Source organism: Vipera berus, assembly GCF_964194415.1.
Source record: "Vipera berus genome assembly, chromosome: 1".
Classification (NCBI taxonomy): Eukaryota; Metazoa; Chordata; class Lepidosauria; order Squamata; family Viperidae; genus Vipera; species Vipera berus.
Window position 1 is genome coordinate 50,426,545 of NC_138202.1, and position 15,988 is coordinate 50,442,532.

The window sequence follows — 15,988 nt, forward strand, 5'->3', positions numbered from 1 at the left end:
CTAAAAGCTTACTTTTGTTTTCCTTTACAGATCTAAAAGCTAAATGTAAAATCAGTTATATTTTTAGAGATTCCCCTTTATCCATAGAAAGGTATTTTTATAGTCTATCTTTAGGAATCCCAAAAGAGAAACAAGTTCAGTTTTTTAAATCTAACTCGTGCCTTCCTTTTGTGCCAATCATGCTTCCCTCTTGGCATCTTTAAATTCTCAAATGTATCTTCCTTTCTTCCTATACCCCTTATTTGAATCCAGGGAGCGTATCCAAATATCAGTTTTGCAAGGAAGATGTCCCCTTTGTAACCATTGTATTTTTGCTTTGATAATTCAGTTTTTGATGGTTGATATATCGTTGTCATTAAATCAGTCAAATCTTTTTGTTCTTCCAATTCTATCTGGGTTAGGTAGACAGTAGTAGCTGGTATTATGGTTGTCATTTGATTAATTGAATTCTCAATATAGTGTATTTGAAGGCCTTTAGTGTGTTCACTCTTGGTGTTGCTTTCTTCAGGTGCTGTTGCTTTTTGGCTTGTAAGTTTTGTAGTTGCCATTAAAGTTTGGACTTTAAGGTTTTCTGTAGGTTGCTTTTGTTGTTCTTTGAAATCTCCTATTTTAGTGTTAGTTTCCACTTCTTCTATTTGGTTTTGAATTATATTTTCCTCATTTAAACTCAAAATTTGATTTAGTGGCTTTATGTTGTCAGATTTTTCTTGCAGTTTGGCTTTAATTTGCCCTGTCATTGCCAAAATCATGTCCAGTATCAGTTTATAATCAAGTGGTGGGAAGTTGTTTGCAGTTAAATCTTCCATGGAGGCTGTTTTAATAATAGTCAGATTTCCCACCTCCTGAAGAGTTGTATTCAGTGCCAGGTGTTCCCACACTTATCTTTAAGCATAGTGTCAAGGACAGCTCTGTTATTCAGTCAGATCTCACAACAGAAAAAGGAAATTTACTTGCTGTACCAGGTTTCACCACAAGATGTCATCAATAACATAACATGCAATGTAATAATTTTCTTTTCTTTTCTTTTCCAAATTAATATAGAACTTTTGTAGGATTAGTCCAAATTTTTTCCTTAATTCACAGTTTAGAGAGAAGATAGGATAGTGAATCCCCAGCAACAAATAGATTTTTAGTAAATACAGATGAAATTGTTTAATTTCTTTGCTGAATTAACTGAGTTTCTTTTGTAGCTCTGAAGCTTTAAGATTTGTTCCCAAAGTAGATATTCGCCATTTTCTCAAAAAATGGGGAAGGAGATTTTCAGGAAAGTCCCACAGGAAAATGGTTAAGGGAATAGGAAAGGTAAAAGCTCACCCAGGTCCTCCAGATTGCTTCTTAGTACTAGGTAGTACTTTTGGCTTTCGGTGGGGAGTGGCTTAGTGATCGGCCATCTTTATGGCTGGTCTCTTCTTCTTCGGGCCAAAGGAGATGATACTGGATTCCAGCGGAGGGCTACCGCCCTTCCACGATCGCAGGGAAGTCCTCCTCTCGGTAATTTCCCCTCCAGGGCGATTTTTGACCCTTTTCAGGTTCCTCCAAAAAAAAAGATACGGACAGCAGGAAGCACACTGTTCCTGCATGTTTAGAAGCGCCGCACGCGCGCGAACCGGAAGCCCATATCCATTCTGATTTTTATGTCTAGTTTTAAAAAGAACCTAGGCATCATGGTTCAATGCAAAACTTCAGCCCTCTTTTTCCAGTGATGTTTCATAATCCTGACGTGAGCTCCAGAGTTATTCCTTGAAAATAAAAGTAGACAAAGATAGCTAAAGCCAAGGACCATATTATGTTCCTGATTCACTCCTTTTCCTTCTCAGTTATCTAGTTTCAAAGTACTGTAAACTGCCTCATATGTGACTTAGTCAAGTCCAGCTCTGCTACCACCAATGTCAATTTGTACACACTGTGGTACAAACTAGTCTTCCCCACTGGTCAATATCTTTGAATGCAGCCTGATACAGCTTGAGCCAAGGTACAGTTAGCATACATGACACATCAGCTTACAACCAGAATCAGCAGTTCCTCTCTTTATGTTAGTGATTCCCATAGAGTTAATGTGCACTCTTATTTGTCAAATAATTTATAATTTGCTAAGGATTTATAGCTGTCAACCCCACACCAAACTACAACAACGCAAAGAAAAGAATCTATTGCAACATCAGAACAACCCTATTACTTAGTACTACTTGTTTATAGGCAGTAAATTATCAAAGGAAGACTTTGCACTCCTTCCTTAAATGCATTTTGTTAAATCAAGGATTAGGAAATATGCTATTGAATTAGACCCACAATCAAGTCAATTTAATCCAAAGGTTTTTTTTCTAGATGACTCAAATGTTAGGTCTCACAAGACTATATGAGGTCTGTGGAGCAGTTGCTCCTTTTGTTTTTTGGCTCTATCATTTCCTTTTCCTTTTTCATTTATTAATTCTAAAAGGGAAGCGGAAAGGAAAGGGAGTTACAGTTTGCTGAAATAAAGTATATTAAAAAGTCTGCAGATCAGAAAGATAAAAACTAAATGAAAAAACAAAGCATTCCAATACAAGAAACATCTTACATTTTTCTTATATGTCAATTTGGATTACAACAAATATAAAGAAAGTTTCACAACAGCTCAAACTTTTAGCACTTTCAAAGTTACTATTTAACTCTTATTTAAAAAAAATAATTTTAGATTAACTGAGAGACATATAAAATTTTTGTGTACATACACACACATATTCAAGTCCTAGTGGATGATCACTTAAATATGAGTCAGAATGTGCAGCAGCATCCAAAAAAGCTAATACAATCCTTGGTTGTATAAACAGAGGCACAGAATCAAAAACACGTGAATTATTAATACTGCTTTATAAAACCTTAGTAAGGCCACACCTGGAATACTGCATCCAGTTTTGGTCATCACATTACAAAAAAAGATGTTGAGACTTTGGGAAAAGTGCAAAGAAAAGCAACTAAGATGATTAAAGGCTTGGAGACAAAAACATATGAATAACGGTTGCAGGATTTGGGTTTGGCTAGTCTAGAGAAAAGAAGGACTGGGGGGACATGATAGCATCCTTTCATTCTTTCGTATTACTACATCCAAGTATATTAATTATATTATATCATTCTTAACATATATACATCTTAATCAATTTCATTTAAACAGCTCAATATTTCAATTTAACTGTTAATATTCATACATCTGAGTTTTTTTTAATTAGCCAGTATTTTTATCTACTCATCAAAACAATCTCCCATAATCCAAGTACAATCCTGTCTATTTTAGTATTTTCCGTTTCAGGCCTCTTAAATATGTACATTCTTCTTCAATCTTATTCTTGCTTTTTTGTTTTGCCATATCATTTTTCGCTTCTTTGCTTCAGGGTCATCAAAGAATTCTTGTGTTATTGTATCATATTGAAGTGACCCTCCAATCTTCCTTTTTGAAAGCACCAAATCTTCTCATTATTTTTACCTCTTGATATAATTGTCCTGGACTATGTATTTTTTCTTCCATCTGTTTCTCATTTTGATCTTCAAATGTCTGTGCTTGTTGAGTAGTTAATTCTTCTATCAATGTATTTGATTGTTTAATTTCTTCTGTTATGTTCTGTCCCAATAAATTATTAGTTGTAGTCACAATTTGAGTTTGCTTCTCCAAGACGCTTTCTAGTTTTTTTCCAAAAGCTCTTATTTCATCACCAGCTGTAGACAGGAACTGATAAGTTTGGTAGGTTATTTTCATCATAGCATAGATTTGTTTTTGTATTTCTTCCATGGTGGAGTCCCACATCTGGTGTTCAAGGTTAGTCTTATCTTGTTTTTCTAAGGAATCAGCCAAGTCTCTTCTCTCTTTTTTTTTAGAGTGTCAGATTGCAATTTCAAGTTTAGCCACTGAGTGTCCCCCAAGTGCTTAGAGAATTCTTTTCTGTTTCTTTTACGGAACTATCTGTTAATCTCTTTTCAATTATTTCTTCTATTTTAGAAGAGCAGAGCCAAATTTTCAAATAAGAGTAGGAAGTAAGGAGTAGGTAGTCAAAAGCTTTTAGTCCACAAGTTATAAAGTTCTAGTTGAGGTCAATTCATTTTTTCAACATTTTTTTTAAAAAAACCACCCCTGGAGGCTTGATCGCTGCTATTTTGAAGGGAGGGTTCAATTCCCCCCTCCCTCTCCACAGGGGGAAAAGTACTCAGCAGCTTATTTAGGTGAAAGGAAGAAGATTGGAGTATAAGAGAGGAATCTTACCCAGTCTCTTCCACGCTGCTTTAATGTTGCCTGGTGGTAAGTGTGACTTCGGCTGTCTGCAGCCTAGTAACCGGCCATGTTGCTATGGCCGGTCTTTCATCCGCCGGTTCGAAGGGAATGCAGGCACTAACGGGGGGGAGGGGTTGCAGCTCCCCCACGTTTCTGCAAAAGCCCCTTCTTGCTGGTCACCTCTCCAGGGCAACTCTTCAGCCCTTTTAGGACCCCCCAGCGATGCAAAACTGGACGTGGAAGACAAGAGCTGTCCTCCAGACATCCATAACAGCAGCGTTGGCAAACCGGCAGTCAATATTAAAAAGAGATTTATGTGGGCATCCCCAAGTTCTTAGGTTACAGGAAGAGGAAAGGAAAAATATAGCTGACTTGTAATTTTCTGTTATTATACAGGCATTCCTCAACTTACTACAATTCAAACATTTAACTTTAATATCAATGCAAAATTAAAGCTGAAAAAATATATAAGGTGTTTGATGTCTTAAAGATGGAATGTTAAAATATAAAATATACAAAAGTATTGACAAATGTAAGAAAACTACTAAATAACTGATGGATAACAATAAGAAGTATGTTAATTTAGATAAGAGATAATATGTATCAAAGGAAAAAAGAGAGCAAATTCTGGTTACAACAGATTGGAGATTTGTAATAATATGTATTATTATTGTAATAATAATACTATTGTAACCCAGACAACACGTTGCTTTTCAAAGATACTATTGTAACATTGGAAAATCAATAAAAAACATATAAAAAAATCTCTAATATTTTCCTGCCCCCTGGCTTAATGCATGCTGCTTGTTCATCTATTTGTTATCCTAACAGTTTCTCAATGCCTTCCCAAGGTTATTTCCATGGCCATGGCAAAAGGTTCTTGGTTTGCCAATTACATGAGGCTTCAAAGTTTGGATCTACTACCCAAATTTTAATCAAGGATTCATAATCTTTTGCAAAATTAGAATTTTGGAATTTAATTTGATAGATATCTGGGATTCCATATCTAAGAAAAATTTTCTTCCATATTGCTTCTGACTAATTATTTCCTGATACCCTTTTCTCTGGTATTTAAATATAATTATACATGCTATTACCATTTCTGCCCCTTTCTTCTCCCTTTATTTTATAAAAATAATAAAAATAGTGCTTTCTTTGATTGATCCTTGGAAGTATTTTTGCTGAATGATAAAAATGAGATCGAATGGAAAATGTCAGTTTTTCATATTATTATGGACTTTGCTGTATCATAATCTTTGCTCTGGAAAACTATTAAAGCATTTATTCAACATCAAAGTATCACATATGCTTCATATAAAAAGAAGTAACAATCGGTTAAACTTAAAACTTTTAGAGGAGAAATGCTACCTCTTTATGCATCCATCTCCTGACCTATATAGGTCTGCTTCTGGTAGACTTAACGTGCTTTATGCTTCCCAAGCATAATTTTTATTGCGTTGCAGAAGGTAATGATATTGGGGAAAAAGAAAAGCCTACTAAGGTATCACCTTCAGACTTAAACGAATTAAGCAACATAAGTATTATATCATCTCTTCAGATATAAATGGGATGTGCCTACAGAGTCCAGATCCATTAATCAACTATTTTTTAAAAATTAAACTGTATAGCACCAATTCTTCATCAACAGAAGACAAGTTAATGTTTTTAAACAGAGCTTACCACATTTATCATAGTTCCAGGTTACTAATTTTACTTCACCTCTTATTCTTCAAAAAATTGTCCTTAATATTAAATCCATGAAATCGGGAAAGACTCCTGGTTTAATGGTGTCCCAAGGGATTGGTATTAAAGCATATAGGGCTTTTTCTCCTATTTCAGTAGACATGTACAATAACTTTCTGAAATAAATTCCTATTTTATAGTTTTAATGAGGCAAATGTCTGAATTCTTGAGCCAAGCAAGGATTCCACTATGTGTTCTAATTACAGAACAATCCCCTTGATAAATGTATCTTTATAATCTTAGCATCTACTGTACATTAGCCATCAGATCACAATGTTCTTTCAACTATTGTTGCCGCCAGCAGAAAATGGATTTATTCATAATTGTTAAGCTTTGGAAATATAAAATATGTAATTGATGCTCTTGCTTTAACTTAAAATATGCAAAACTTAACAGGTAGAATTACTTAGGAGTCAAAGAAGGCATTTGATATATTCTCTTGGAAATCTTTGAGAGAGGTTTTGATTTGAGGGGTCCTTGGTGCGCTCTGGACTTGCTTGTTTTCTTGCAGATGTTTCATTAGCCAGACTAGGTAACATCATCAGTGCTAATAAGGAGTGCAGTTTGCTGATAGTTTATATTCTGGTGGCTTCCCTGTTGGTGGGGGTGGTCTTAGAGATTCTTTGATTGGGCTGTTTGCTGTTGGCTTCTTTGGCAGTTTCTTGATTGGGATATTGTTGACTTGATTGTTGGTCTGATGTTAACCTTGGAGTTAATCTATGCTAATCTGGGTGCTGATTGCTGGTGGACAGGTGCTTGGGTCTTTGGACCAAAAATGCCAGTGAATTTCTAGAAGCCTAGCACTCTGACAAATAATCTATCAATAGACATATAGACATTAACAACATTGGACTTCAGTAAGGCATTTGATAAAGTAGACCACAGCCTACTACTTGATAAAATAGAAAAATGTGGATTAAACAGCATCACCACTAGATGGATTTGTAGCTGGCTGAGCTCAGTGTGTGGTCCTCAATGAAACTGCACCTACATGGAGGGAAGTGTGTAGTGGGGTGCCCCAGGGCTCTGTTCTGCGCCCAGTGCTCTTCAACATGTTCATCAACTATTTGGATGAGGGGATAAATGGAAAACTCATTAAATTTGTAGACGACACCAAGCTGGCAGGAATAGCCAACACTCCAGAAGATAGGCTTAAGATACAGAAGGATCTTGACAGACTTGAACATTGGGTGCTACCTAACAAAATGAAATTCAGTGGTGAAAAAAGTAAGGTTCTACATTTAGGCAAGAAAAACCAAATGCATAACAGAATATTAAAATTAATTTAGTATTTTTTTTAAAAAAATATAAGTTTATAACACTATAAATGTAATTAAGAAAACTTTAACTCATTTTTTATTTATATTTGGGAAGATCTGCAATGTATCTTCTATCTTATCACTTTAGTCAAATTTACTAAACACTGAATTAATTTCTTTGGTACCAATATCCTGCAAGCTGCTAATCTGAACAATAACAATTTCATGTTTACAAAGGTTGATTTAATTTATTCTTCTAAGCTTATAACTTAATTTATTCTTCCAAGCTTGAACAAAAGAACTTGAATTGACTTCTTCTTTGGGCTGAACTCATTTCTGAAGTTCCAGAGCATCAGAAGTTTGAGAGAAAGTAACTGTGGCTCCTAAATCAGTAATTATAGTTTTACAAGATATTAAAAGAAATTGATTAAATTAGTTACGGGTAGTCCTCAATTTATGACAATTGAGCCCAAAATTTCTGTTGCTAAATGAGACATTTGTTAAGTGAGTTTTGCCCCATTTTACAACCTTTCTTGCCACAGTTAACTGAATCACTGCAGTTAAGTTAGTAACACATTTGTTAAGTGAATCTGGCTTCCCCATTGACTTTGCTTACCAGGTCTCAAAAGGGATCACATGATCCTGAGATCCTGCAACTGTCATAAATATGAATCACTTGCTAAGTGTCTTGAGTTTTGATCACATGACCATTGCGATGCTGCAACAGTCATAAGTGTGAAAAATGGACATAAATCACTTTTTTCAGTACCATTGTCACTGAAAACAAACTGTTGTAAATCTCGAGCTATCTGCATTTGCACATTGGAATTAATAAATTCTAATGCAAGAGGTTCTAATTCAAACCCCTTGACATATAATAAATTTCCTTATGATATTAAATAACAAATATATTGTGTAAAATGGATACTTTAGATAATGTTTAATAAAAGATGGTTACAATCACTTTGCTGTTTGAGATGAAAGTCAGAGTTGAAATGTTAATCAGAGTTGATCTTATCCCAAGATGGTCATGCACAGGCTAATAATAATAATAATAATAATAATAATAATAATAATAATAATAATAATAATAATAATAATAACTTTATTTTCACTTTGAATGTACACCAATCGGCATACATCAAAATGAATGTCAATGCTGCTAACATCAATGTTATTGATGAAGAAGTATTGTGTATTGCTTTAAGACTTGTGTATTGTTTTAGTTTAAAATTGGGGGGAGGGAAGAGTTGGAATGCACTTTCAAGGCCATTTGTCTCTCTAAAGAAAATAAGACTTTGGTGGTTCTTCTAACGGAAGGGAAACTGATTCTTTAAATTAATTGGAGAATATGATTAATGACAAAATTAGAAAGGTGGAGAATTGTGTTTTAATATATTGTGCAAGGGGCGGAGATTTCAGATTCCAGCTTCCTTCGAGCAAGCATTTGCTGGTGTATTAGGCTAATAAAGGACTTTTAAGGTAAACAATGCCTCAGAGTCACTTTAAAAGCCCATACGTCAGAAACTTGACAATGAAATTTTGTTGCATACAGCTCTCAAAGGTTCACAAACTCTGATATACACTCCTTGTTCATGGCCAGCTCAAGTTACAGGTCTTCCATTTTAGTCTCTAGGGAGCGAATCATGGCAAACAGGACAGATGGAAATGGAGCTCCATGTGGATTAGCAGCCGCCCTGAGTCTTCGGAGAAGGGCGGGATATAAATGGAAATTAAATAAATAAATAAAAAATAAATAAATTAGTTTGTATTCCTCCACGACAACCTCGCCTCCTTTTCTTTTTCTGATCCTGTCTCTTTCACCTTTTCCTTAAAGAGGCCTTGATTCTTTTTGCCCCTGGAGCACGTTGCCACCAATAACAACTCCTCCAAAAGCTTCTCTCCTATCCTCTGTGCCTGCTGACAGCCTCATCCAGTTCCTTCGCTCCATAAGCCTCGGGACCTCTCCTCCTCTGCCTCCCTCGGAAACAGCCCTGATTTGCAATAGAATCCGTCACTGGGCCAGCAGTCAGATCTTGCTGCCTGCAGAACAATTTCAAACATCGCCAACGACTTTTAACAGTCTCACCAACAGTTCCGAAACAGCTAGAAACTTGCCATGCCAGCAAAGATTGTCAGTTGTATGTCGTCTGTTACCTTAGTTCCACCACGTTGCTCAAACACATTAAAACCTTCCTATATCCCTTAATATCCCTCCCAAAACTTTTCACCTTCGAGAGCCAATGCAGCTCTTAGAACTCTTAGAACTCTTAGAACATAATTCTCAAAATAATTCTGGAATGATTATTGTGTTTTAAAATGCACATGTTCGTCTTGGCTGTATCCACTTTGCGGAATCTATCAAGATATCACATATTGTAGATTTTCATGCACATTTTATATAATAATTTATTTAAGTAATTAGGTTTCTATCATGCCTTTCCTCCAGAAGCTAAAGATGGATAATACAGAATTCCTTTATTTATTTATTTAATTCTTACAACAGCAACTGTTAAGCAAGTTTGACTGAATATGACTAGCCTAAGGTCACTCAGTAAGTTCAGTGGCTGCAAGTAGCTGAATCTGAGTTCCCTAATTTAGAATAACAACATAATCATTCATTACATTGGTTGATATCTACTAATATATATAGTAAAGAACCAAAGGTACAATTTAAAATATTCATCCATTTGTATAGTCCAGGGGTGTCAAACTGCCGTCCTGCGGGCTGGATGCATCATAGCAAAACCGCACCCACCCCATTGCCGACAATGGCAAAAAAAGTCACAATACATCGCAACACGTCACATGATGTTGCGAGTTTGACACCCCTGGTATAGACCATCACATAATATTCTCATGGTGATCAATAATAAAACCCCTTGCTGGGTCAAACCAAAAATGTCTCTACAACATTTTCAAGATATTCAACATCCATAGATTATGGAAACTGGGTTTCTCATCAAACTGCAATGCCATTACAGAACTGCCATTTACTCAGAAGGGAGACAGTATGTTTTTACTGCCCTTAATTGTTAACAAATATAAGTTAACTATAAAATAGAGTGGAAAATTACTACTTGCTAACTAAAGTGACAACGGACATTACAGGATCAAAATTATGGGGAATAAGAGAATGAATGTTAGAATTAAGGCAGGGGAGAAATCTTCTGTCTTTAATTCTGCTCTTGCTCACACTATATTAAAGGAAGCTCATCTTTCTGGGGAAAAATTGCTACCTCGTTAAGGTGACTTATTACTAGTGTCCAAGTGGACTTGATGGACTGATAATAATTGATAATTAATCATTTTTCATTTCTCCCCGTTGATACCATATAGGGAAGAAACTCAGTCCTTCATTCACCACCATTTTCTCAGAAGGCAGCTAACATGGGTCCCAGAGGAAAATGCCGCATCTTTATACTGCTCTTGGCAGCCCCAAGTGCCAAGCAATCAGGACTTCATAGGTCCTTTAGGCTTTTGCTTTCATGTGATGAGACAAAGTTGCTTTTCATTTAAAACCTATTGCACCACATTGAAGACAAGTCAATTTAGATGTTCAATGTGTAATTTCGTCAGCTCTCTGAAGATGCATAGGAATGTTAACAGGATTAATGACAGCATATTTCAGTTATGCTGTCATAATTATGAGGTCATTTTCTGTACATCTTCTCTGGGGAAGAACACATTCCCTGGTGCAAAGCACATCACTGTCTTGTACTTTTAATACCATTATAGGAAACAGACCATAAAGAAATTCCACAGTCAGTCTGATATGTCAGTGGCAATAGCGATTGAATCTTTTTTACAGTCACCAAACTATGTGACTGCTTTGAAATTATGCCCCATAGTTATTCAGGAAAGATAACCCAACTCAGTCAAACTATACTAGAGTTGTGTGCAGAAGGTTCCACATTAAAACTCTACTAACCTGATTTAAAACTATCTGGTAACAAAAAAAGGAATCTACCAGAATCACTGCAAAAATAGATATTACTGAGTTTTGTGGACAAAGACATCGATTTAGCTTTAGGGAGAGGTAGGATGGGCCCTTTCTGTGCCCACCTAAGCACAGAGTTCATCAACTCTAAAATTTTCAGAATAAAAGTAAAGGAATTTAATTGCTTTAAATAAAAATCAGTGGGATTCTGCTCTCCTTTTCTAAAAAACTATACAATGTATGATTTGTACAATGCTGCAAAACTAATTTGGAAATATCAATATCTAACAGAAGACTTAATTCATTATATATTAATCTGTCCATTTCATAATAATTTCATAATAAATATTTGGAGGGGAGATGTTGACAAATAAGTGTGTGTAAGGTGGCTATGTATTTTATTCTAAGGTATTCCAGTACAATCATCCCTGGCATATGGTACTGTACAGTGGTGGGATTCAGCCAGTTCACACCACTTCGGCAGAACTGGTAGCTAATTTTTTGTTGCCCAGGTCCAGAATGGAATTCCAGAAGTGGCATTCACACTGGTTGTTCACATATTTGAATCCCACCACTGGTACTGTATATTCTAGGGCCAAATTTGCCTGGCATGCAACAATGTTCTCTCATTTTCTAAAGCAAATTCTCAGTCAAGTAAAATGTCGTGGCCAGGGGGGCATTTGCCCAGGTTCGCCTGGTGCGCCAGTTGCGCCCCTATCTGGACCGAGATGCCCTACATACGGTCACACATGCACTCGTTACCTCTCGGATAGATTACTGCAATGCTCTCTACATGGGGCTGCCCTTGAAGACCACCCGGAAGCTCCAGCTGGTGCAGAATGCGGCCGCGCGGGCAGTGATGGGAGCATCCCGATACTCCCATATTACACCCCTCCTGCGTGAGCTGCATTGGCTACCAGTTGTCTTCCGGGCGAGATTTAAGGTGCTGGTACTTACCTTTAAAGCCCTACATGGCTTAGGCCCGGGATATTTGCAGGCCCGTCTGCTGCCGGGGACGACTTCCCATTGCCCAGTGCGCTCACACAGAGAGGGCCTCCTCAGGGTGCCGTCAGCCAGACAATGTCGGCTGGCGACCCCCAGGGGGAGGGCCTTCTCTGTGGGAGCACCAGCCCTTTGGAACCAACTCCCCCTTGAGCTTCGGATGGCCCCAGACCTCCGGTCCTTTCGCCGCGACCTCAAAACTTTCCTCTTCCATCAGGCTGACCTGGATTAACGATGGGTTTTTAAATATGTTTTAATTTTTAACTGTGTAGTTAATTTATTTTGGGGCTGTTATTTAATTCTTTTTTATTTTTTGTATTGTTTTTTGTATTGTTGTTAGCCGCCCTGAGTCCTTCGGGAGATAGGGCGGCATATAAGTCCCAAAAATAAATAAATAAATAAATAATAAATAAATAAATAAATAAATAAAAAGCACATTGGTAGGAAAATTGCAGATTATCTGCTTGATACTATTAAAATGCATATTTTTATATTGGCTTTCCCAGACACATTTATTTTAATGGGATTTTGCAACATTGTTTTATACTGTTGTAAACTACTTCGAGATTTTTACAATAGCTAACTACATGGACCCCTTCATGGATTACTGCCTTGTCGTGGCGAAGGGGCTTGCTTAATTCAATGAAGCTATGAGTTATGCCATGCAGGGCCACCCAAGACGGACAGGTCATAGCAGAGAGTTCTGACAAAACGTGATCCACTGAGAAAGGAACTGGCAACCCACTCCAGTATCTTTGCCATGAAAACTCCATGGACAGTAGCAAAAGGCAAAAAGATGTGACGCTGGTAGATGAGCCTCTCAGGTGGGAAAGCATCCAATATGCTACTGGGGAAGAGCAGAGGGCTAGTACTAGTAGCGCCAGAAAGGATGAAGCAAGTGGGTCAAAGCTGAAAGGACACTCAGCTGTGGATGTATCTGGTGGTGAAAGGAAAGTCCAATGCTGTAAAGATTTTTTCTCCATAGGAACCTGGAATGTAAGATCCATGAATCAAGGAAAGCTGGACGTGGTCAAACAAGAGATGACAAGACTGAACATCGACATCTTAGGAATCAGTGAACTAAAATGGACAGGAATGGGTGAATTTAATTCAGATGATCATCAAGTATACTACTGCGGGCAAGAATCCCTCAGAAGAAATGGAGTAGCCTTCATAGTCAATACAAGAGTAGGAAAAGCAATACTGGGATACAATCTCCAAAATGACAGAATGATCTCAGTTTGAATCCAAGGCAAACCATTCAATATCACAGTAGTCCAAGTCTATGCCCCAACCACCAGTGCTGAAGAGGATGAAATTGACCAGAAAAACATCTACTTCTGCTTCAATGACTATGCTAAAGCATTTGATTGTGTAAATTACAACAAACTGTAGCAGGTTCTTAAAGAGATGGGAGTACCAGACCATCTTATTTGTCTCTTGAGAAACCTATATGCGGGTCAAGAAGCAACAGTGAGAACTGAACACGGAACCATTGATTGGTTCAAAATTGGGAAAGGAGTCCGGCAAGGCTGTATACTGTCACTCTGCCTGTTTAACTTATATGCAGAGCACATCATGAGAAAGGCAGGGCTACATGAATCAAAAGTTGTAATTAAGATTGCCGGGAGAAATATCAACAACCTAAGATATGCAGATGATACCACTCTAATGACAGAAAGTGAAGAGGAACTAAAGAGCCTCTTGTTGCGGGTGAAAAAGGAGAGTGCAAAAGTACATTAAGAAAACCAAGATCATGGCATCCTGCCCTCTCAATTCCTGGCAAATAGATGGGGAAGAAATGGAGGTAGTGACAGATTTTATTTTCCTGGGCTCCAAGATCACCGCAGATGGGGACTACAGCCACAAAATTAAAAGACCCTTGCTCCTGGGGAGGAAAGCCATGGCAAATCTAGACAGCACACTAAAAAGCAGAGACATCACCCTGCCAACAAAAGTGTGTGTAGTCAAGACTATGGTCTTCCCAGTTGCAATGTATGGCTGTGAAAGTTGGAACATAAGAAAGGATGAGCGCCAAAGAACTGAGGCCTTTGAACTATGGTGCTGGAGAAGACTCCTGGGAGTCCCTTGGACTGCAAGGCGATCAAACTAGTCAGTCCTAGAGGAGATCAACCCTGACTGCTCTTTAGAAGGCCAGATCCTGAAGTTGAAACTCAAATACTTTGGCCACCTAATGAGACGGAAGGACTCACTGGAGAAGAGCCTAATGCTGGGAAAGATTGAGGGCAATAGAAGAAGGGGACGACAGAGAATGAAGTGGCTGGATGGAGTCACTGAAGCAGTAGGCGTGAGCTTGAATGGACTCCGGGGGATGGTAGAGGACAGAAAGGCCTGGAGAAACATTGTCCATGGGGTCGCGATGGGTTGGACACGACTTCGCAACTAACAACAACAAACCTACATGGAAATATTTTTAAGACATAACTAACGTAGTGATAAACTTTACAAAGTCTGATGAAGACATCACAGATCCAAAAGCTTGTGATTTGACTGGGCCAGCATTTCTTTTATGGAAATTAAATATGATTGTGCGAATATCTGTAGCCAGGTATAGGATAAGGGGTGGAGGTTCGTTCTCCAAGCTTGTGGGTTGGTTTCCAAACATTTCTTTATCAGGCTGGATAACACCTTCAGAGGAATTTAGGGAATGTCAGTGATAGTAGGGCATTAAGTACTCTACTATTCCCCATTTACATGATAAAGTTGTGAACTAATTCAAAATTGCATTCTTCCCAGTTTTTATTTTGCTCCTTTTTAATATCTTGGTAACCATAAATATACTGATACACAAGTATCAGATGCACCCCCTTGTCACAAGGCAAAGTCTGGCTGCTTCACTTATTTTCATCTTGTTTCATTCTTTTGTGGCAAAGCTAGGTTTGCATCTATGGAAAGAATGAAATTGATTATGTGTCATCATATTGGTGTTGACTCTTAGGGATCACATAAATTTGCTCCAGGAAAGGAATAAAATTACATTTATGAAACATTTTTCATGGCGTATTTAGATTATATTTCTAGTATGTGCTATTAAATGTATATATTTTTGAATAATTACCAATGAAACTAGAAGAACATTTCCAAATAAACTCATTCAGGCAGAACCTTTAACAATTCTCTGGACATTTACACTTTGTAAGACTCACTCAAATAGCTTTGCCAACCTATTTCCATTACTGGTGAGAATTAGACATAGTTATTGGATACAACCCATCCACAACTTCTCCATCCATGTCCACATCTGGGTGAGGCAATTCAAGTATTTATATGTATAACATTTTTAAACATGCAAAATATCCCTATACCATTATGCCAGCATCAGAGGCAGATACCTTGCAGCATAGGTTTAACATCGTTAACAAAGAGGCAGTTATAAAATGAAAGCTGTTTTCAACTAATTTTAGCCACTATTGTCAGTTTTAATGCACTAGGAAGAATAGAAGTCAATTTTTTTTTCTACCAGGATCCCCTTAAAAATCAGGGACACACAGTGCCCTGGAAAAGAATTGACATTTTGAATGACTAAACTGTGAACTCAAAAACCCTGGAAACAAGAAACTGAAATTATATAAAATAAAAGCTAGAGAAAGAAAATAATCATTGCATACTATATTCAGGTTCAAGCTTGTACTAGAGATGCTGCACAGAATAAGATACTGTGACAACATGCTGTGTTCAATATAGATAATAACATTACATGGGCAGAACAAAGATTGTCAATGGAAGAACCAGGGAAAATAGGCTTAATCAAATAAATTGAGATTTTCAGTTAAATTAAGCATT